This window comes from Phoenix dactylifera, chromosome 1 (assembly GCF_051530095.1).
Source record: "Phoenix dactylifera cultivar Ajwa chromosome 1, Ajwa_hap1_PhDact_Kaust_v1.1, whole genome shotgun sequence".
Taxonomy (NCBI): domain Eukaryota; kingdom Viridiplantae; phylum Streptophyta; class Magnoliopsida; order Arecales; family Arecaceae; genus Phoenix; species Phoenix dactylifera.
The window spans coordinates 59,179,455-59,194,069 of record NC_143190.1 but is presented as its reverse complement, the minus strand read 5'-3'; the positions used below and the strand labels follow the sequence as shown (position 1 = coordinate 59,194,069).

The 14,615-nt window shown below is 39.9% G+C and overlaps 1 long non-coding RNA gene across 3 annotated transcripts in view; it reads right to left on the bottom strand.

Moving 5' to 3' along the window:
• The window catches only part of LOC148715441 (uncharacterized), a 49,755-nt gene extending 36,568 nt beyond the window's left edge, over positions 1–13,187 (bottom strand). The window contains exons 1-2 of one of the 3 annotated variants that reach the window (XR_015971692.1): positions 11,112–13,181; positions 4,878–4,957 (exon numbers count right to left, since the gene is read on the bottom strand). This is a non-coding gene — a long non-coding RNA (uncharacterized LOC148715441). Of the gene's footprint in view, positions 1–4,877; positions 4,958–11,111 lie in introns of all 3 variants that reach the window. The other 2 variants (XR_016397804.1, XR_015971694.1) reach the window with 2 other exon arrangements.
• Between the last annotated feature and the right edge of the window lie 1,428 nt (positions 13,188–14,615).

Sequence of the window (14,615 nt, the reverse complement as noted above, 5' to 3'; positions counted from 1 at the left end):
AACCGTTACAATTCAGTATGCTCCGTACCATCTGATTCGAGCCGGTACGGCGAATCATGGTCTTAACCATCGATTGCCTACCAATGCCTAACTTATTGGCATTAGTTGTGTACAAATGCCACCAAAACTACTGTCAGTAGGTCCGACCTCCACTCGAACTCCAACTTCTCAAGTTGATTTCTACTCAGATTTTTACTCGATTTTGATGAGTTTTAAGCATTTTTTTCACTATTTCTTTTGGTCCCAAGTTGGATGCATGATCTTTAGACCTTTCTCAGAGGTCCTACATAAACCCCACACTCCAATGGATAGGAACCATCAAGAGATTGCTAGAGTCACAAAAAGCCTTTAAGGAGGAGTTTTGAATCTTTTCAAGAGCACACTTCTTGATTAACGTTTCCCTAATTGAAGGCCATGGTTCCTAGCCTTCTATGTTCTAGATGGTGTAGATCTATTCTTTTTCAAGTTTTGCTTAATTTTCTACATAAGCATCATATAGCTTAGTTCTTACGTGCAAGCTTAGTCCTTTTCTTTTTTCGAGGTTTTAGGGAAAGGTGAGGTGTTCCGATACCTCCCCTTGCTTGCAAAATCTCTGGGTTAGCATTATAGCAATTAATTTCTAGATCAGATTTATTTGCTGCACTCAAATTAGCCTAATTCCTTTTAAATCTTTCTTTCCCAGGCATTTTGAAATCCCTAGGTCGAGTATATCCATATCATAGGGCAGTTGGACCTACATCAAGCATCTCTCACAAAAGCAATCTTGGTGTCTCGGCAGCCAAAGAAACATTAGGTGAGCAGTGCATTTGTATCTTGCGGGCAGATCGAGTACTGTATATAGAGGCAAGCTTTCGTCCAAGAGCAAAGAGTCGCATAACTAGGTACTATAGCCTCCAACTCATTGTTACCATCGTTCTTAAAAGTTGTCTGTCACTTTCTACTCATCTCTCTTTCAAGAACTCCCTCGAAAAGCATAAGCTCACATCCAAGGCCTCTTAGTTTAAATTGATAATCCAAACCCAAATATTTGCCTTCAAGATCCAGGAAAAGTTAAGATGGGAATTGGGGTCTGCCAAACTCTAATTTCAAGCGCGTACTGTTTATCATTAAATTTAATACATATACCACCCTTAATCAGCATAAGCGCGCGCCCTAAGAACTAATAACTTAATTTCTTTAAAAGTGGATACTAGATTGAGTCACAACAACTAAGTCATTAAGGACATTGACAAGTTATCAAACAAGTCTACTAGAAATGAAATGTTGATAAATTGCTCAATACAGTGGCTTTGTATGTTAGCCTTCTATCTGCAAATCTAACACAGTCAGCACTCTCTTAAAAAGTGGCTGCATTGGGCTTAGGTGGTCCCTGGGCTGCCACCTAGGCAGCTCCTACACATGGATCAATCACTTAGCATGGCACCTAAACATGTTGGTTAGGCTTGAGCAGGCAGGGGTTGGAGGGTCAAAAGTTTGGAAAACATTTTGAATTATATTTCTAATTGGTGCGCAGAACACTATTTTCAGTTGCTTATTTCTACATTGATTGATCGCTTTCTTTATAATCAGTTAATATTATTTCATATTTGTTGGAAAATTTGTATTCTTTTCTAGTTAATTTGTCTCTTAAAAATAGTTCCTGATATAAATGTATACAAGGTTCTGGACAAGGTTTGATGTACCAATTGGTACCCTATCGGTACTAAACCAATACGTAGTCTCGCACCGTACCGATACTTGGTACGCCTTGCCGTCTTGTACTATACTGTTGGGATCCCGCGTACGCCGCAGAAAAATCAGAGATGCAGCGGAAGAGGCATGCGCGGATCCGTGTTCATCACATGAACATATTTTAAAACCAACGTTCGTAGATAGACTAGGATTAAAAACTTTTTGGGATTAAGGAAGATCAGATCTTCTCCTTCTGCAGGTAGATGATCACCGCAAACTGATGATCGTGATTTTGCTAGAAGGTTCATTTGAAGCCGCACATGCGTTCGGCCTCTACAGATATCCACACGAGGCAGAGGACCAATCCAAGCGCCTGAATCTCCCCTAGGTGCTAGCTCCCTTGCAGAGATTTGTTTTAATGGCTGAAGCTCTCCCTTTTGCAATCAACTCTTGATTGATTTGAGAGAAAGAACAAAGAAGAAAAGGGAAGAAGATCAAAACACCCCCTTGCTGCCTTTTCTTTTGTTCTTGCGGTGGAAGAAGGAAGAGAGGAGGAAATAGGCCACACGCCCTCCTCTTTTTTTTTGTGTTGCTTGCGGCTGAAAGAAGGGGAGAGGAAACCTTGCTCACGGCTGAAAGATGGATGAAAACTGAGGAATCCCGCCCCCTTATTTTTCCTTCCTATCTAGACGTGTGGAGCTCCTCTAAGCCAAGAGGAGGGGCGTACGCCCCTCCTTTCTTTTCCTCATGTATTGGCCAAGAGGAGGGGCGTACGCCCCTCCCTCTTTTCCCCTCTTCAAGTACTTAAGAATGTTCTTCACAGCTATCCCGTGCTCCTCACCTGGATTCGACTGATATCTGCTAGTGACACTCACAGCAAGGGCTATATCAGGTCGTGTACATAGCATGACATACATAAGACTCCCTATTGCCGAAGCATAAGAGATCTTGCTCATGCGTTAAATCTCTTCCGATGTGTTGGGGCACATCTTCTTGGAGAGATGAATCCCATGTCTAACGGGTAGAAGTCCTCTTTTAGAGTTTTCCATGCTGAAACTTTTCAGCACCTCTTCTATGTACATTTTCTGTAATAGGCCAATCATTCTCTTAGATCTATTTCCATAGACCTTAATTTCCAAAATATAGGATGCTTTCCCAAGGTCTTTCATGGAGAATTCTTTAGACAAGCAGACCTTGACCGAAGTTAGCATGGAAATGTCATTTCCAATCAGGAAGATATCATCCACGTACAACACGAGAAACACGACAGCACTCTCACTAACTTTTTTATAAACACATGGTTTCTCTTCGTTCTTGATGAAATCAAACGATTTGATCACATCATTGAAACGAGTGTTCCAACTCCGAGATGCTTGCTTTAGTCCATAGATAGACCTTTGTAGCTTGCAGACCTTGTAATCTCCATCACTGAAAATGAAACCCAAAGGCTGCTCCATACAGATATCTTTCTCAAGATATCCATTTAGGAAAGTAGGTTTTACATCCATCTGCCAGATTTTATAATCATGATATGCTGCAATAGCAAGCAATGTTCGAATGGACTTCAGCATGGCTACAGGTGAAAAGATCTCCTGATAGTCAATGCCTTCGCGTTGACTATACACTTTCGCCACTAGCCTTGCCTTATAGGTCTCTCTCTACCTTTCCATCCGAACCTATTTTTCTTTTGTAGATCCATTTACATCCAATAGGTACTATACCTTTTGGTAGATCCACTAAGATCCAGACTTGGTTGGAATGCATGGAGTCTATCTCTGACTTCTTAGCTTTCAACCATTTCTCGGAATCGATATCTAACATCGCCTCGTTATAGGTATTGGGATCATGTACATGTTCCCTATCTTCCATGAGTAACATTTCCTCAGTATCCTCTGCAAGCATACCTAAGTATCTTTCAGGAGAATGAAAAATCCTACTAGATCTACGAAATGGAGGAGGTACTACATATACTGGCTCAGTATGAATAGGTTCTGTAGGTTCCATGACTCGTTGCTTTTCAGAGACTTTCTTCAAGCTCAATTTTTCTCCTACTGCCTCTATCAAGTATAAACTGTTTTTCCAAAAAGATAGCATGTCTACTTACAAAAATATTGTGATCCTCTATGACGTAAAAATTGTATCCTAATGACTCTTTAAGATATCCTATAAAACGAGCATTCATGGTCCTAGCCTCTAACTTGGCCCGCTTGTAGTCACTTGACGTAGGCCGGACATCCCCAAATCTTGAAATGACCAAGACTTGGCTTCTTACCATGTCATATCTCATACGGTGTGGTAGGAACAGATTTAGAGAGAACTCTATTCAATAAGTAAATCGCGAAAAGTAAGGCATCTCCCCAAAGAAACAAGAATAAATCAGTGAAGCTCATCATGGACCGGACCATATCCAATAGAATCTGATTTCTTCTCTCCGACACTCTGTTGAGTTGAGGTGTATCAGGAGGTGTCCATTGTGAGACTATAACATTCTTCTTGAGATAGTCCCGAAATTTTCCACTAAGGTATTCCCCTCCTCGATCTAATCGAAGAGCCTTAAGAAGTTTTTCAGTTTGTTTTTCTACTTCATTTATGAACTCTTTGAACTTTTCAAAAGCTTCAGATTTGTATCTCATAAGATATACATACCCATATCGTGAAAAATCATCGGTAAAGGTTATGAAGTATAAATAATGACCCCTGGCCTGCACATCGAATGGGCCACACACATTAGTGTGTACCAGGGTAAGTATCTCAGTGGTCCTCTTCCCATATCCTACAAAGGATAAGCTGGCCATTTTTTCTTGAAGGCAGGATTCACAAACTGGATATGACTCGAAAGTCAATAAGCCGAGAAGCCCATCTTTCTCCTATTTGTTTATTCTGTCCTCTCCAATATGGCCAAGTCTGAGGTGCCACAAATACTTCTGGTTTATCTCATCTCTGGATCCTATGGCACTCACTACTTGCTCAGATACATCCACAGATACATCCATATATAAGTGATAGAGACTGTCAATCATAAAACCACGTACAACCAATTTATTTCAAAAATAAATAGAACAGTAGTCTTTGTCAAATTTAAAAACATGACCATCCTGTGCTAAACACAAAACAGAAATTAAATTCCTGCTAGCAGCAGGTACATAATAACAGTCTCTAAGTATCAAACTAAATCCAGACAGTAGTCACAGAGGATAGGTGCTCACAGCCACAGCAGCAACTTTTGCTCCATTGTCAATCCGAAGGGTTACTGCACTTCCGCTAGCCTTCTACTTTTCTTTAGACCCTGCATAGTAATGCACAAATGAGCACTAGAACCAGAATCTACTACCCAACTGGAAGTAGAAGAAACCGTTAAATTAGTTTCAATATCGAGCAAGTTTAACATACCTTTCGAAGGTGTGTCTGCCCTTTTGTTCTTCAGGCTCTCGAGATATAAAGGACAGTTCCTCTTTCAATGGCCGTCGACGTTGCAGTGGAAACATTTTTCTTTGTCATCAATCTTTTTCTTTTGAACATTCTTCTTTGGTTTTTTCTCTTTCTTATGCTTCTTCACAGACTTCTTCTTCCAAGTAGACTTTTTCTTGGAAGTAGAAGCCAACTCAGCAGTGAGAACAGTGCCCTTTCAACCTTTCAAGGCCCCTTCAGCAGTTACCAACATGTTTAACAATTCAGTCTTGGTGCATTCAATCTTATTCATATGGTAGTTTACTATAAACTGCCCAAATGAATCAAAAAGGGATTGCAGGATCAAATCCACTTGTCGTTCTTTATGCATGGTCATGCCGAGCTTCTCAAGCTCCTCTAGGTCCTTGATCATAGTCAAACAGTGATCATGGACAGACTACCCTTCACGCATCTTCGCTTTGAAGAGCCTCTTGGATACTTCAAAACGTGTTGTGCGACTCTGTTCACCATACAACTCTTGCAGGTGAGCTAATATGTCCCCAGCAGTCTTTATGTTCTCATGCTGGTATTAAAGTTCATTGGACATGGATGCCATGATGTAGCACCCGACTCTAATGTCATCATCCGTCCACTTATCATGTGTAGCACACTGATCAGTGATCGGACGTGCTAGTAACACGGGGATATCATTATCGAATACATAGCTTATTTTCTCGCAACTCAAAATAATTTTCAAGTTTCTTAGCCAGTCTTTATAATTGGCTCCGGTCAGTCAATTGGTCTCGAGAATTCGGATCAAAAGGTTAGAAGCTGACATTGTGATATGTAGAGAGTAAAGATTCTAGTTAGATTTTTGTACTTGATCTTAATTTGTTTTAGGATTTTTTAAAACGAATACACCTCCCACTATTTTCTCTAATCTCTCACACTCCTCAGGTAGAGAAACGGAAACCCTTCACGACTAGGGTTTCTAGTGGGTACTGCGGTCCCACCAATTTACATGCCACCTCACCTAACAGTTATTGGCAATACATAAAAGGATGAGTGTACAACTCTTGTACAATGTTTCTCAAGCAAATTGCAGTGCTATCCGGTCTCTAAGTCATGAAGGCCTACCTAACAGTTATTGGCTCCATTCCTTAGTTAAGTCAGACCCACCATATAACCGCAAAAGCAAAGCCATTATTGGGTCCCTCACTTAACAGTTATTGGGCCCAACTCCATCTTTACCCTGCAACATCTCATGCCAATAGAGAGGTCCCGCCCTCCGATACAACTGACCACTATAACCAGCCGAGACGAGTCAACACCGAAAAGGCGTTAGCAGCTCTATTACGGTGGAAGACCGCTAGACTTAATATTTATGCGAGGAGATTTAAGTTAGGTCTCTTTCATGTAGATAATTATCTACATCCCATGCAAATAATTATCTAGCCACTAAACACAAGCAATAATAATAAGGCATAAATATAAAATAACTGGTGATGACATGGATCCAGAATGAGGGCCATAGTACAAGCACATACACGTTAATTGGTTAGATTGTCTTCAACTCTTGATTCGATCTTGAGCACCCTTAGTCCAATTGCAATCAACTCCTTGATCCATCTCCATTGACGTGCAAGTCGTGCTTGTATAGGTATGCATCGATCAACCATTGACGTGCAAACACATCACAGATTACAACCCAGATAACTATGAAAATAAAACAATAGTTACATCCCTTTTTCATGAGACACGCAGATCTCTAATACATCGATTTAAGATGCACGCAGGCATCTCAATTTCTAATTTACATGCCATCATATAACATCACAGAACATTGCAGAACATTGTAGAACATTTCAGCATAATTAAATGATCCATCCATGATCATACCACATGCATGTTATGCATGAATAAAATTACAGATCTGAATATTTAACTAATTATGTCATCGTATGAGTTGCTGATCATGCAAGACATGATTCTAATTACTTGTAATCTAATTAACAAAGCAATAGAATCATTAATCCAAACACATAAAAATTAGCAACCTGAAAATTCTGCATGCAGAAAAATCCAGCAAGCATAATCTTTAAATTTTGAGATCTATCATGCCTTTAACCATTAATCCTAAACTTAATCTACGCAACCTAGCTCTGATACCACTGTTGGGATCCCGCGCACGCCGCAAAAAAAATCAGAGATGCAGCGGAAGAGGCATGCACGGATCTATGTTCATCACATAAACATATTTTAAAACTGACGTTCGTAGATAGATTAGGATTAAAAACTTTTTGGGATTAACGAAGATCATATCTTCACCTTATGCGGGGAGATGATCACTGCAAATTGATGATTGTGGTTTTGTTAGAAGGTTCGCTTGAAGCCGCGCACGCATCCGGCCTCTACGGGTATCCACACGAGGCAGAGGACCAATCCAAACGCCTAAATCTTTTTGGGGTGCTAGCTCCCTTGCAGAGATTTGTTTTGATGGCTGAAGCTCTCCCTTTTGCAATCAACTCTTGATTGATTTAAGAGAAAGAACAAAGGAGAAAAGGGAAGAAGATCAAAACACCCCCTTGCTGCCTTTTCTTTTGTTCTTGCGGTGGAAGAAGGAAGAGAGGAGGAAATAGGCCACACGCCCTCCTCCTTTTTTTGTGTGTTGCTTGCGGCTGAAAGAAGGGGAGAGGAAGCCTTGCTCACGGCTGAAAGATGGATGAAAACTTAGGCATTCCGCACCCTTATTTTTCCTTCCTATCTAGACTTGTGGAGCTCCTAAAATTTAGGAGCTCCAAGTCTATCTCTAAGCCAAGAAGAGGGGCGTACGCCCCTCCTTTCTTTTCCTCACGTATTGGCCATGGGAGTCATCTTTGTCTATTAAATCAAAATTAATTGGACCCTAGGAATCCTAATCCAATTAGGACTCATATAATTTTAGTCCTAATCAAATTAGGACTTTAGGAATCCTAATCCAATTAGGATTCTAATTTAATAAGATCAAGCCCAATTAATTAAGTTCAATTGATTCAATTAAATTGCAATCCAATTGCAATTATTCTTTCTTCAACTCATTAACTCTTAGTAGGTTAAACCAATTATCAATCAAACTGACAATCTTTAACTATTGTGATTCCAAATCACAATTCAACCATCGGATCGGTCAATACCTCTAATGTATGTGACCTCATAGGTTTTATTCTGTCTGATAATGAGATATATTGTGATCTCTATCACAATATCATTGAAAACTTTTTTCAATGGGTTGGAATGATTCCAACTCATCTCAACAGGGATCATCGACCATCAAGATAATTCCTATAATTCTCACCATCCACCAGTGACACCTAGCAGCATGTAGTGGCAACCTAGCAGAATGGAAGGATGAACCTCTAGGTGCAGTTATCGTATGATACAGTCCTACTATCGTGGATCCCTACAAGATGGAGGTCATGGATAACTCGTCAAACCCCATCGTCTGTCATATGTCAAGATTTATTGGACTTTAGTTCGAGAGTGGAAAACTTCTTTTCCGCTTTACATACTACCCCGACCAAAGTTTTATGAACTCAGTCTAATAAATCACATAGGACTACTCCTTATCTACCAAGGTCGATAGATTCCATGTAGGTGCATATCCTACTCCTACAGTGAACCTACTGCAGCCAATCTAAACCACAAGGATCCATATAGCTAGAGACCATGTATACGTACAGCCAAATTACAGCAACCTCACTGTGATAGCCAAAGCACCGCAGGCCAAAGGACCAGTCACACTACTGCAACATCAAGTAAGTCACTGACGAGTAGATAGACATCCAAGTAACTTCTTGCTTTGGTCACGCTCGGTACCCTTGTTCTCTAACAAGCACCTGCAGTATCACTCCAGTGTTCCTACACTGTGGACTCGAGACTCATTCATCCAAAAGAAAAGCGATCTGCGCACTAATCTCATCAGATCAATCACCATTCTTGTGATGATCCATCGATCAGGAGTATTTAGGAATTAATCACCAATGACACATGGCTCAAATTCTCAACTCTTGAGAATATGCATCATCATCTTATTAATTTTTTGGACGATTCATAGACACATACACAATATGAATGAAAAGATGCCCATTTATTATTCAATAATAATAAAGTCAAGTACAAAATTATGTCCCATAATTAATAATGTATCAGCCAGATTGGCTTCTAAGGCATACATCTAACATATACCGCATACCTACACTGTAATAGAATGGTACCCGTATTGAGACGGCGAACCTTGATTCTGAAAGTCATCTTTTTTTTTGTTCCTTTGATCTCTTTAGAGTTATTATGTATTATCTAGCTATTTTGGACTATTCATGAAGTTTGGTTAAGTCTCTTGTCACAATCTGTTTGGGCATCCACCTAAGCACCAGGTGGTCACTTGGCCAGCCACATGCTACAACCACCTTCTAAAACACTAATAATCAGTTTTGGCACCAAATTCCTGTTGCCAATTTAGATGGTTAGTTGTTGCAAAATTTGATCCAAAAGTGCCCTACCATTTTTCTCACTATATTCATTACTATAATACTGAACTCACAAAAAGATAATCAAGGAGTAACACTGATCTCATAATCAGAGGCCCCACTCAACCATATAAGGCATACCAAGATAGATCAAATAAGTTGACAAATAAGAAGGGACAAGCCCATTAAGCAACTACACCTTCCCCACTAAAAATTTATATGCACTCTGCACTTTGAGTAGTTGAGGAGGCTCCTTTGACAATCAAGCAATGGTGAGCAATCTTTCAAGATTTCATGTTTTTCCCCTTTTCTTGGCCTCTAATTTCTTATGGACAAGTATATAATGTAGCATACTATGATCTAACTTGGGTTAGTTTTTCCCCCTATTAACAAAGCTTAATTCTTACTTTCTTGCCTTTGTTTTTGAACAGTTTCTCTTTGATATTTTTTTTTTATTATTGTTGCACCTCAACCTGTCTGAATTTTCTTTTGGATTCAGAATAGGCAGAATGATAAGTCTAGCATCAATTGGTGTCATTCTTTTTTTCTCCCTTAGGCACTTGCACTATTCTCTCTTTATCAAAGTGCTTGATGCTTTTGGATAGCAAGGAGGATTAAAACATTTGCTGCCACCTAAACTGAGTCAAAGCAGGAGGTACCAATACCCCCTAGGATTAGTAAAACATGAAGGTCCCAACATTTCTTGACCATTCAGTCCATAATGAATAATTTTTAGCATCTCAGCAGATCATATTCTATCTCCTACAAAATCTTAAGTCTTCCTGCCTTGTGTACGACGACGACCAAAACTACCTCTTATACCAAGGAGTATAAAAGCAATAATTTAATTGTAATATATACATTTTTTTATCTAAATTTTTAAGTATTCATCATGCTACAGATTCCTTATACCCTGGGTGCCCACAATCTCGTGCGTCACATAGTATCACTATGTACATTCATGTTTCAGCCAATTAACAACATCAGACATTAGTTTTCTTTGGCACAGCCAATAATATGCTAACAAAAACAGGCTTTGTTTTTTCCCACTAGTTTTTTATGCTCAAGGTCCACAATCTTGCAAAGGGACTGCGAGCGCTAATGCACTAATAGATCCATAGACTTCTTTGCTAAATATATAGATCTAGGACTTCTCTGTTGCTCATGAAGCTACACTTATACACATATGTATGCGTGTGTATGTATGTGTGCACGCATATATGCACACTATGGTCATGCTTTACTTATTTGTGGTGTACAATTATTTATCCCATTATGCCCATGATGTTAACTATAAATATGTTCAGCACAAGATTTAACACTAATGATATGGAAATGGCATCTGAAAATCCAAAACATCTTAAAATTAGCTAGAATGCCTTATCAAAAATAACAGAATAGGAAGTCTAAGTAAGGACGCACCATATTATATAGAATAAAAGGCCATAAGATCAAATAAAATATGTTTTGTAACATTAATCCTATATTATAAAATTATATGGAAAGGTTATCAATCATTCCAAAAGGTCATAAAGTTAGCTAATATACCTGAAAAATTTTCTTCACGGTTAAAAAATATAAACCTTTTTGACACCATCCTTGTAAATAGCACGCCATTCACCATGCTCAGATTCTACAGCAAATAAAAATAGAACAAAAATTGTCACAATTCATTTGTAACAGGCATACAGCAATGTAGTCTAAGTGCCAACTCTTGGTGCAGGCTTGTTGTGAAACTGGAATTTAACTTCTCTCTCTGCAACTAATATTGTTTAATTATTTTCCCATGAATGTCCTTGTTTCATCAATTGCACGCGCAAGACATGATGGGACAAACCTAGTCTGATTCTTTAGAATCACTGCAATTTTCTTAAACGTTCTATCACTCTGTCCAACAATGTCAAAGTATTTCCTTGTTTCAGTTATTATTCATTTAATGCGCCATCTTAATTTCTTACCAGTGGATATCACAACTCTCCTGCAATATTTAACATTTACTTTGATCAGTATTACCATTCCCTGAGGGTTTACAAAATCCAATCAAATATCTATATAAAGAATATGTATCATTGTATATGCAACAGGGGTCAAATGCTAAACATATATCTGATGAGCATTATATAAAATAAAATAAAATAAAGTATAATCTTTCTCAAATAGTCCCTCAAATTCAAGGTAAATCACACTTCAAGAGTTTGCAAGAAGAAAAATAAGCAAACTGATAGTGCCAAAATAGATCCAAAAGGACAGTATATTTGCGATAGGAGTATTGGGTCAGAAGCAGCTGAGGAGCAGAACATTTAGAAATGAGATGCTGGCCTGATGTTATGCCAGATAATGCACCATGTTGAGTTAGGGTTGGGGCAAGCACATTGAAGCCGCAATACTATAAACGAGTCATAACATAAGTTTGAAAGCATGCTAAGATGTGTTAACTTGTCCTGTGAGACAAAGATCATCAAACATATAGTTTTTCCTAAGATTGGCTCATAAATTTCCTTTCTTCTGAGCATGTTAGAGACTGGCCATTGATTGCAACATAAAGGGGATAACAGGAAAAGAACTAAAGTACAAAAATCCAAAATCAAGAAAATCCAAGGTTGATCTTAGGTCTTGTAGCAGCTAGAAAAGGAAGAAACACAAAAAACTGTCCTCTGGTTATAAGTTACCAGCTGAGAAAAGTAACCTTTGAATCGTTATTTTCTATCTGAATGAACGGAGATCCCAAGTCATCAGTCACTGTGCTAAATTCTCACGACAGCCTATGATTCTCACCACCAATGCCCAGTGATAGAACAACCACCCTAAATGCAAGAAACTACGATATTTAGATTCACATGAATATAATTAACCCCTATGTAAATCAGTCAACATTAATTAGACTTGCAATGAGAACATCACAAAGAAAAGCAAAGCAAGAAACCAAGAAGTACCCCATTTAGAAAAGAAACCAAAGAAAAAAAAACGACACCCACTCGATGCTTATTCGAGAAACAAATCAAGAAAGAAAGAAAAAGAATCCAACAAGCAAACTAAAACCAAGCTTATCAGAGTATGTTCAAACGCTAGATGAACTAATAGACCAGAACGCATTAGTGTGTGCATAAAGAACAGCGAAAGAAAAATTTGACAGGAAATCAAGAAATTCCCAACTCATAAAAACTAAGAAAGAAGGCAATAAAAACAAAAAGAACGAAAAATGAAGGGGAAACAAGAATCGAAAAGGAGGAAGAAGGCTTCCGTCCAAGACGATCCTCCCAGGGTTCATTGTAGATGAGGATGATGACCCGCGAGCCCCCGGATTCGGCGAATTTGACGTAGGAGGCGGGATCTTGAAGGCGACGGTGGCGTTGATGAGCCTCCCGGAGGCTCCGTCGCTGGGTTGGGTCACGATTCCGATCGCCGGCCGGTAGTAGAGCGAGGGGAGCAGCTGTACGCCGCCGCAATGGGCCCAAAGAACCGGTCCTCTCTTCTCGGGAGAAGGATTTCTTGGCCCGAAACCCCCGAGAAAGGGATCAAGAAAGGCATCCATGAGAGCCTCCAAGTAGCCCCGAAAGAGACCGACCCTTCGGAAGCCAGGAAATCTTGGAGTTTTCGAACAGAAGAGAGGGAGAGGAGGGAGACGAGAAAAAGGAAAAAGTTCCTTCTGTTATATACGTCAAGGAGGGAGCAAAAAGTAATTTCGGAGAAAAGGTCAGGACGCGTGGCATTAAACTATTAGATGGAATTGGTGTGCAGATGTCTGGCATTATACCAATGGAACCTAAGTGGCTGAGCTGGAGATCATGAGCTCCAGTACGAAGCCAAGAAATAAAGTTGCCATTTGGCGTGACCGTGACGCGTAGCTGGATAGTTCCGTGTACAGCCCGGGCACATAAAAACGGGTGGTTCTATATACACCCCCCCTATTGCTCAGGACACCCCCCAAAAATTAAAAAAAAATTAAATACTCTCTACACCCCCCCCATTTGCTAAGGACACCCCTAAAAAATTAAAAATTCCTAAATTACCCCCCACCCTCCCCACCCCCTCACCTAAATTGCTCTCTACACCCCCCAAACCCCCCCCACCCCGCTCTTCCCCTCCAAAACACCCGCTAACGCCCAAAACCCCCCCGTTCCCCCTTCTCCCTCTCGTCGCCGGCATTCTCCCGATCTCCGACCACCTCGCCGGCTTCTCCCGGAACCACCTCCCCGGCCATCTCTCGAGCAACGAGCACCTCGCCGGCGCCTCCACGACCACCTCGAGGTAGCTCCCCCCCCCCCCCCCCCCGCCTCCCCAAATCGTTCGGCACTGGTTCTTTGAACCAGTGCCTTCGGTTCGGCCCCATGGGGCCGACCCGCTGCAATTGGGTCGGCCCCATGGGGCCGAACCAATGTATCTTGGTCCCCATGGGGCCGAATCCAAATTTTTTTTTTTTTTCTGTTGCTAGACTAAGGATTATTTTTATTCCCAAATTTTAGCCTAGATCACGTCCTTAGGGTGAATTGGATACCCAACATCAAGGACAAGTTTTTCATTACTAGATTAGATAGTAATTTGAGAAGTAGGGATAATTTAGAATCATTATCATATAGCATTAACATGGTGCATCCAAATATGATGATCTTGTTACCTTCATCGATGTCATTCTTGATCTTGGAATGATTATCTCATATCAAATGCTCTATTAAATAATAAAACCACAACATTAGTTAACGAACAAAAACTAAGAACTGCGACATAGTTTTAGGTAAAGTCTATTATTGAGTTATGTCTTGAGTTTACGAGTCGTATATTTTTGAATTATCATTTATGTATGCAATTGAAGTAACATTGAATTATTTATCACAAAACCCAATCATGTAGATTCCAAGAAGTAACTTGTTTCTTTTTTGGCTTGTTTTATCATTTATCATTTATGTATGCAATTGAATTATTTTCTTTGATATAGCCTAACATTGAATTTCTATATTTTCAGACATGGATCCCGGTCCCTCCAGAGTTAGACCTACGGCGTCAGCTAGGAGACGTCGTGCTAGGATTGCTTCTCCCGAGCCTGCTCATATGCCA